Below are 10,217 nucleotides of genomic sequence, written 5' to 3'. Positions count from 1 at the left end.
TCAAATCTTTAAATATTTGAATTTCCGTAACTACTGCGAAACCTCCAAACGTCTCTTCTAGGAAAATCCCCAATTTTAGAAGGATTATAAGAGAACCTTTCCGAGTGTATTATAACTAGATATGTGTTAGGATTCTTTCCCTGGTGAGTCTTTATGGTCGTGTTGGGTATGATGCCTCAGCATCGAACCCTTAGTGTCAACATGCAACGACCTTATTGGTCCACGTCAGCGCGCTCAAAATGGGTGTAATTAGTCACAATTTTTTTAATAGGAGAAATCAACATATCCTCTTTTTTTTTTCCAAGTAAAACCTTGTAAATGAAAACCAAATTCTGCAGTTAGTTTTTATTCAAACAACAGAAAAGTCAATTTCCATGGAAATTGAATTCATATCCAGAGTATGACTTCTTTGGCATTATTGCTTGTCAAAATGCTCCTACCCATTTCAAACTCTCAAATGTGCCAATTTCTTTGAACTCTCCACCAAATTTCACATTGTCTTACCGTCTTTCGGCAGATAGAGAAGCATCTTTGTACTATACTTTTGTGAAAATAATGCTTTTAATTGCTTGTGTTCAAGTTACAGAAACCCGCGTACATTCACATGCACCCTGACTTGAATTATCGCGATCCAATTCAATAGAACAACCAAACTGAGCCTTTAAGAGATTATATTGTCATTTTAGCCTTAAAAGTTTATAGAGAAGAAATAGTGGAAATGAAGAACATACAATATAATAATTGAATAGCCTTGTCGTGTTCAAAAATCCATAAAGCCTCTTAAAGCACTCTTCTTCTGCATCCAAGTCTCTAGAGTGGCATTAGGAATTAAAGATTTTGGTTTTGGGTTCTTTTCCTCCTCCCCCGTTTCAAAGCATTACACAGGGGCTTGCCATTTTGAATCCTCCAACACGACCCCCACTTCAAATGTCATTACATGAGTAGACATTCCTGCAAAAATCATGTAAATTGGAATCAAAATCCTTGTGAGTTAATATGGGTCTAATTGGATTGCTATGCTTTAGTTAGATAAAGCGAAAATGGGGAAATTTTTGTTAGCTCCCTTGGTATTTGAATTGAGGGATTTGAACCCAAATCGCAATTACATTATTTTCAATTGGGGCTTGAAAGGAATTTAACAACAGTTTGGGGGCCAATTCCTCAGTACTAAATATTATGATTTGTCATTATGATTTGGTCATTGTCTTGATTAAGCCGGATGATTGTAATTTGATCCAACAATGCGTCCAAATTTGTCATAGAAAGAGAGAATAAAATGATTTTTTATACTATGATAGAGTGTTCTGGATGATACATTAGGCCACAAGCACTTGGAAATATATTTAAAATTGTATTAGTCAAAAGGCTCAGATAGATGGATCCACAAGATTTGACGGTATGTACATGATTTTAAGGACTTTCATACAAAACCGAAAATTGACAACCTACATTTAGTGATTTAGGAGTAAAAAGGATCTAATCACCCCTCTAATATGATGAGCGTGATGAGGTTGAGCACTGTCTTTCTCAGGGGATAATTACTTCGAATCCATGGAGCTTCTCTGGACTCCTCACAAAAATTTCTTGAATCTACGAGGAGAGATAGAAAATAGAAATAAATTCTAATAAAATCTGAAATAAATTGATTGATAATAAAAAATGAGTTTTACAATCCCTTAAATAGTGATATGAAACCTATGAAGAAGTTTCGAATCAAATTACAACTCAAACTCCCTAAAATCGTGACTTACTATAAATAGTAACCTTAATATTTATAGATGGTCATGATTTCAACTAGACCTCTTGGTTTTCAGCCAAAAATAGTAAGTGTCCTATTTGGCTTAACCATGTTATTCTCCTAATTTTTTAAAACACTTTTCATAGTGGACACAATTCCTAAAGCTCAAAGGATGAAGAGTTATAATCAAACTAAAACTTACTATAAAGAGTAAAAACGAAAATAAAATGAATTTTTGACCATCGATCTGATGGAATTTCGCAAATTCAGCATGGGAAACCTAACACAATAGGGTTGGGTGGCTAAATTAGTTTCTCCTACCCCAAAATCATTATGATACATCAAATAATTCATTCCGGTTTGCGAGATATGCCTGTATTAAGGTTCCGACTGTTTGGATCACTTCCGCCTTCAATTGGGCCTTCTCTAGTCCATCTTGGACATGAAAGTGTCCGCGGCCCGCTCTACATCATAATCCTATGATTAAGATAGCCCCGGCATGATAATGAATAATAGATACTAATTCGTTGTTTCTCTTCCAATTTTAGATGGGATGCATTTATCGAGGGAATCTCTCCCCTTTCATAGAGGGAAGAATATTAAGGATTGGAAGGAGTTAAAATGGATAAATCTTATTCCTATTAATTTTCAAGTTCTTTCTCTTATCTTAATCCTCTCTCATTTGAATTTAAAATTTAAGAGAAAAGATGATGGGGACATCACGCGCGCACACACACACACACCGCCCTCCTATGCACGTATGCACAGAGAAGGAGGGCCCCACCGTCGATCTGGCTCGATGACGACGTCTAAGGAGGGCCTCCTAGTTAGAAGATAGAATTTTGGTTCATTGGAGCGGGCTTGATAATCAAGTAAAGCCCATCATGGGATCTCATGATCGGGGTCCACTAGTCGGATTAAGTTCATACTTTAAGTTTTGCTTATTTATATTATTTAGAACATCATGAATGTTTTAGATTTTTTTGATTGGTTTTTATTTTACTTTACTTCATCGCTAAGTAATAGGTTGCGCATATGGCGCGAGTTTTGGGGTATAGGGTTTTCTTATAAATAGGCACCCCTTGTAGTTCTTTTGATTCATTGAAGTTTAATAAAAAATTCCTGCAAGTTTTTTCTACTCACTAAGTTTCTGAGTTGTGGAAAAATTCAAATGGGTGCGAAGCCCTCCCTTTTCGAAGGGCTAACTACAGTGGTGCGAAGCCACATCTATCCCCATCTGTCCCTACCCTCTTCCATCCATATATCCTACCTTCTACAGCCGTTCTCGCCTCGAATCCATCAGTTTTGCAGCGGATCTACTCCCTACAGTTAGTTTTCAGAATCTGGCTCTGCAGGAGGGCTGAAACTTCGGCGAAGCACCGTACATAGCCTGTAGCTTGGATTACCCTGAAACTTTGGGGGTTTGGAGTCCACCCTTGGCCGACCAGGGCCAAGGAATCAGTTTTTGGGTGTGGGACCTGCTCGCACATGTGGCCAGGCTAGTGCGCTAGGCCCTGGCCCGCTGTCCGCTGCGGGAATTGTCTTGCGATTAAGGTTTTCTCTTATTTTTCCCTTTTCATACATATTTTCATAAACCCTAACTCTAGATTGCATTACCCTTAATTTATTTGCTCCTTTTTTCACCCTAGGGTTCCCTGAGTTGAAATTAGTGAATCCCCTGGATTAGGGACTGATTATTGTGCCTGTGGATGATTATTTCTTATCTTTAAGTATCGTTTGGTTCATAATTTTTATTGATCTAGCCCATGTGTAGGCCTGGACCCGCATAGATTCCCCTTAATTGAATGTTTAGATTTTCATGTGGGATATGGAATTTGTGTAATTGTTTCTTAACTAACGTGATCTTAAGCCTGAAATCTCGCACATCATATTTGAATTTCATGTCCTGCATCAAATTTGGTATCAGAGCTTAGGGTTCTTGTAGGGGAATGTATTACATGTTTAGGGTTAGTTTGTGTAAGTTCATCATACATCCAGTTTCATCATATATAGCTGTTTAGAAGACCGTAGTCCCTGATATTAGTTGCTGAAATTTCTGTTAGCAGAGAGTTAGCAATTCACATTGCTGTAACTTTCTGTTTGTCCTTTATTTTGACGACTATATTGCTGGATTTTAGTAACACTGCGTAGTTTCCCTCATATAGAGTCTCATAGGATCATTTAGTCCCATTAGTTGCATATAGTCGTCATAGAAAGTCCTTAGGTGGAGTTAGCAGTCATATGCTCCCACGTACGGGTCGTGGTTGGTTTGCACCCTAGACTAAACATGGAACGATTGCAAGAATCACTAAATAAACTATTCCAGCAGATTGAGTCTTTGGGTAAGCGCTTGGATATGGACCGATGCTTTGAACAACTTGATGTGCACATTACCCAACTAAAGGCCTTCGCTAGGACAAACCCCACCATTGGGGTAGATGTCCAATCTCAGGCAGGTGGCCAGGAGGATAGACCAATGAATGGAGTTGGCTAAGGAATCAGTCATGGGCATGCACCCGTGCACCCACCCCATGAGAGACATCAAGACCACTATTTTGAGTGGTACAACATGCACGGCTTGTGGCTAGAGAGGGTGCACCAGAGGCTAGTGTAGAGTTACCCACTGAGGCCATTCCGGTAGTGGATGAGTTCCGTGATGTCTTTCCTGATGATCTATCGGATGAATCTCCCCCTAGGAGGGATATAGAGCACACCAGATCATGAGACACCGTAATACCTACAACCGAGTTTGCGTTTAATAGTTCTGTCGATAGGTCCACAGGTCTTAGTCCTTATGAAGTCGTTACTGGTTATAAACCTGAAAAACCTATTGATCTTGTCCTTATGTCACTGTCCCATAGGCCGTCAGAGCCTGCAAAGTCTTTTGTGCATCACATTCATTCATGGCATTAAGAAATCAGGCAAAAGATTACTACTAGTAATGAACATTACAAATTTTCTACAGACTAGCATAAATGTTTAAAGGAATTCAATGTAAAGGACTCTGTGATGGTCTGTATCAGGCCCGAGTGGTATCCTCCGGGAGCCGTTCGTAAGTTACACACGCGTAGCGCTGGACCCTTCAAAATTATAAAACGAAACGATCTCAATGCGTATTTGGCAAATCTTCCACCCTCCATGGGAATTAGTTCCATATTCAATGTGGAGGATCTAGTTGCATTTCAAGGGACCATTGATGCATTGTCTAACCTTTCGTGTAACCATCTTGATTACCCAAACCTTTTCCTTGATCTATGGCCCCCTCTCAACCCATCTTCCCAGCTTCTACCTCCCATACCTACCCTTCCCGACCCATTTTCCTAGCCTCTACATCCCATACCTACCCGTTTCAGCCCATTTTTCCAGTCTCTACCTCCCATACCTACCATTTCCGACCCATTTTTTCAGCCTCTACGTCCCATACCTACCCGTCCTGATCTATTTTCCCAGCCTCTACCTCCCATACCTACTCTTCCGAACCTTTCTTCCCAGCCTCTACTTCTCATACATAATCTTCACACACCTAGAGAGGAAATAAAGGATATCCTGGACCATCAGATAGTTTCAACGTCGGACGGCGGGTTTCAGAAGTATCTGGTTAAATGGAAGTCACGCCCAGCTTCAGATAGCACGTGGCTCACTGAATAGGAGCTTCAGAGACTTGATCCTAACATCCTGGAGCGGTTCAGGAGTTTTATTTCGCTGGTGGAGAAATCTTCATAGCCGAGGAGAATTGATGGGGGCATCACGCGCACACGCGCACGCACGTCGCCCTCCTATGCACGTACACACGGAGGAGGGCCCCACCGTCGATCTGGCTCGATGACGACGTCCAGGGAGGGCCTCCTAGTTAGAAGACGGAGTTTTGATTCATTGGAGTGGGCCCGATAATCAAGTAAAGCCCATCATGGGATTTCATGATCGGGGTCCACTAGTCAAATTAAGTTCATACTTTAGGTTTTTCTTATTTATATTATTTAGAACATCATGAACGCTTTAAATTTCTTTGATTGATTTTTATTTTAGTTTACTTTATTGCCAAGTAATAGGTTGCGCACATGGCGCGAGTTTTGAGGTATAGGGTTTTCTTATAAATAGGCACCCCTTGTAGTTCTTTTGATTCATTGAAGTTTAATAAAAAATTCTTTTAAGTTTTTTCTATTCTCTGAGTTTTTAAGTTGTGGAAAAATTCAAGTGGGTGTGAAGCCCTCCCTTTTCGAAGGGCTAACTACCGTGGTGCGAAGCCACATCTATCCCTATCTGTCCCTACCCTTTTCCATCCATATATCCCACCTTCTATAGCCGTCCTCGCCTCGAATCCATCAGTTTTGCAACGGATCTTCTCCCTACAGTCAGTTTTTAGAATCTAGCCCTGCAGGAGGGCTGAAACTTCGGCGGAGCACCGCGCACAGCCCATAGCTCGGATCACCCTGAAACTTTGAGGGTTTGGAGCCCACCCCTGGCCGACCAGGGCCAAGGAATCAGTTTCCGGGTGTGGGACCCGCTTGCACGTGCGGCCAGGCTAGTGCGCACGTGCGCCAGGCCCTGGCCCGCCGTCCGCTCGCAGGAATTGTCTTCCGGTTTAGGTTTTCTCTTATTTTCCTATTTTCATACGTATTTTCATAAACCCTAACTCTAGATTGCATTACTCTTAATTTATTTGTCCCTTTTTTCATCCTAGGGTTCCTTGAGTTGAAATTAGTGAATCCCTTGGATTAGAACTGATTATTGTGCATGTGTGGATCATTATTTCTTATCCATGAGTATCGTTTGGTTCATAATTTTTATTGATCCAGCCCTAACATGTGTAGGCCTAGACCCGCATAAATTCTCCTTAATTGAATGTTTGGACTTTCATGTGGGATATGAAATTTGTGTAATTGTTTTTGAACTAACGTGATCTTAAGCCTGAATTCTCGCACATCATATTTGAATTTCATGTCCTGCATCAAGAGAGTTAGAAAATAGATATCTAATTGAAAATGTTCCGAGTTTTAATTGTGTGACATCTATCTACTAGTGGTTGTCCACAAGTGAGCTCCATGGGTTTATATGTAACATCATTCACTTAATTACGAGGTGGAAGAGGCACAACATAGATTATTCATTAACTTATCTAAAAAAAAATAAAAAAATCATGATGAAAAGAATCAAAAGTGTGGGACCAACTGAAACCATTATTTTTCATGGATGTTTGAGTACTAAGTGATCATCATAGTTATTAATAATAACTTGTTAGAAAGAAGAAGAAAAAATAAAAAGAAAATGATCAAAATGTCCCTGTTCAAAAGATAATAAACGAAAAGGAACAAGTGAGAAAAGAAATGGAGAATGAAAGAAGAATGAGAGGGGTAAAGTTTGGCTAGACCCTTCTTGCTTACATACTTTTTAAGTAATAAAACAATAAAAAGATCAACTTTCTTTTTATATGCCTTACAATATACCTTTTATACCTTAAATTCACAAAATAACATGAAGTGAGAGGCTAAAGGGCCAAAATACCAAAGACAAGATGAGACATATGATTGTATGGCCCTTATTATCATCACCTAGGTGCACCATCCAATTGCACCAACTCCACCTATCATGTGAGTCTTGTGATCAGTTTATCAATTCGACAACGAGTCACACTAAGGAGCGAGTTTTCTAGTGACTCAGTTTGAAATCTCATCGAGTTAACTCAGCTAAGTTACAACTCGAGTCACCAAATTTTAGAATTATAGCCCCATACTTTGAAACTTAGGTCCCAAAATGGCATTCAAAGCTAAGAACGTTTGGTTAGGAGTCATGACTTAGTGAGTTGCAATGATTCCACTCATTGAGTCACCAGTGACCCAATTGCATTACTTGTGTAGAAGAGCCAATTCACAGGCCTCTTAGTGACAACATCCTCATAGTACCATATGAAGTCCACCTTCGTCCATACATTGCAAAGGAAGCCGTCCATGTACTCCTGGCCTAGGTAATTGGCATCGTCGAGCCAGTCAGGCTGCAGGATCCCAACGTCGAAGTGCATTGTCTTGCATTGCTTTGTAGAGTCCAAGGTGTAGTAGAAAGAGGTGCCATTGGTCCACTCAAGATCATAGAGGATGTTACCAAGTTGGTGTTGTATGATGTTGAAGTTCCTGCCATTGGGCCAATCATAGTAGAGATCGGTTATCTGGAGTGGCCCACTTCGATTGATGTAGAGGAGGGAGTGGAATTGGGTGGGCCATGGAGTGGGTGTTGGGTTTGATGAGATTGATGAAGGTAGGAATGAATTGATGATGCATATCAAGATCAAGAGGCACTACACCAAAATCCTTAAACTGGAACGGTTGGGATTTTGGTTCAGAAACGGCTTTAAGCCGTTTCTGATTTGAAACGGTAATGAACCAAGGTCATTAGTTTTGACATGGTTTTTAGACCGTTCCAGATCCAAAAACATAACCCTGTTCCCCGGCCCTAATCTCTCTCCCGCTCCCTCACTCCCAGCCCTCTCTCTCTCTCTCTCTCTCTCTCTCTCTCTCTCTCTCTCTCTCTCTCTCTCCGTCACTCCCAATCCTCCCTCTCCATATCTCTTCCTCGCTCTCTCTCTCTCCCGCTCCCTCACTCTCTCCCTCTCGATCTCTCTCCCTCTCTCCCACTCCCTCCCTCTCGATCTCTCTCCCGCTCCCGATCTCCCGATCTCCCTCCCTCTCGATCTCTGCCCTCTCTCTCTCTCTCCCGCTCCTCACTCCCTCCCTCTCTATCTCTGCAGCTGCAGAAGATCGCAGATCGATCGACTTTCGCTGCATCAACAATTAGGGTTTGGACTATCGATTTGAAACAAATTGCGGCATCTACTGCAGATCAACTGACATTTGTGTTGACATCAACATCTCTACCTACAACCCAGACACCACCGTCGAAGGGAAGCTCATCCCCAAGAAGAAAGAGGGGGTGTTTTGTGTTCAAGTCAATATTCTTCCCCTACCGGCTTTCTTTTCTTTTTTCCTTCAAAAAGAAAAAAGAAAAAAGAAAAAACAAACTGGTGTTCATGCCTGCATCACTTCCATGGCTTCTTCCTGTTCAAAATCATTTCTTCCTCCTCATAGGCAATATGCAAACCGTACTGGGGTTTTTACTTTATACAAGTGGGGCCCATGTTTCAGAGATCCACAACATTGGCCTCATGGGCCTCACCAGAACATCTCCCATATATATATAAAGCCTCTTGAGATAAAGCCTCTTGAGTGGAGATCCAGGGTAATCCCCCACATCAGCTTATTAATCAAGCTTTTAATTAGTTTGATTTTGTAGTAATATTATTATTAATATTACTTATTTTGCAAAATCATTTTTACCCATTGAAAGATTGTGATTAATAAGGGATTAACATTATCCCAATAAGAGGGCCGTTTCACCTTGGGATAGCTGATGATTTGATCATTACATAGGGTCAAGGAGATAAGTAGCCCTATTGCATACATCACAACAAATCAAGAGAAAATTACTTGTGGTCAGTAAAGCACTCATCCACTGCGATTCCCAGTCCCACTGCACTCTCCTCATTTGGGTGACGATCAACGGTCCTGATCTTCTAATTTTTAGGCCAAGTGCTTAGGTATTTTTGGACTGTGTCCACTAGAGGAACAGTTCTGATCATCTAAGCATGCAGCCACATGGACTTCAATTCATCTATAACAGCATCAGCATGAGCCAAGCAATTGAACTCCATTGTTCAGCACTTACTATCCTTTCTTTGAATGCTTGACGATGTAATGAGACTTGAAAATCTCAAGCGTTTACAATCCAACAACCACTTTACATGCCATCACATGTGCCTAGATAGAAAACAACTGCAAGATCCAAGCTGTCCATCAGTTGGGCCCTGTTCCTTCAACGGCCTGGTCCAGTAATCAATCAGATCTAGCAGTCGATCCATCAGATGGGGCAGAGCCTAGAAAATAAATGGACAGCTAAAACATGCTTGGCCAGCCATCAATTTGTCCCATATGCAGTGGCCTTCACAATCATACAGATGGGCCATACCCCAAAAATCAGGGGAATCGACTATGTTAGTCATCTGATCAATGGTACAAATGGAATTAATGCAAAACTGAGTGCACTTACCGAGCTTCTGTTGGGTCGCTTCAGTGTCATTTCTCAAAGAAGAAAAAAAACATTCTTACTTGATGGATAGATTAGAATCTGCTAGCAAATCTAAGTGCCACTCTAATTTGCAAACCTTGGTCAGTCCTGCCTGGTGCAGGGTAGTGGACCTCCCACATGTGCCCTCTTTCAAGCATTTATGCACTTTGCAAAAGTCTCAAATGACACCATAGCCTATACATGTGTTACTTTAAAAAATTCAATAACTCTAGGGGAGAGTTCTTGAATCCGGAGATGTCTAATGATATATGAGGGCGAGTTTGGATGTGGCACTGAATTGAATTGCATTTGTGAACTTTGGGTGAGCTAGCAATTGAACTATTAAAAACTTTCAATCAGTTTGAGG

At 40.9% G+C, this 10,217-nt stretch overlaps 1 pseudogene; it reads right to left on the bottom strand.

Annotated features, from left to right (window-relative positions):
- Positions 1 to 654: 654 nt before the first annotated feature.
- On the bottom strand, positions 655 to 9,862 carry LOC131236287 (uncharacterized protein At4g14100-like; annotated as a pseudogene).
- Between the last annotated feature and the right edge of the window lie 355 nt (positions 9,863 to 10,217).

Source organism: Magnolia sinica, unplaced genomic scaffold (assembly GCF_029962835.1).
Source record: "Magnolia sinica isolate HGM2019 unplaced genomic scaffold, MsV1 ctg351, whole genome shotgun sequence".
NCBI lineage: Eukaryota > Viridiplantae > Streptophyta > Magnoliopsida > Magnoliales > Magnoliaceae > Magnolia > Magnolia sinica.
This window is presented reverse-complemented; position numbering and strand designations above follow the sequence as displayed.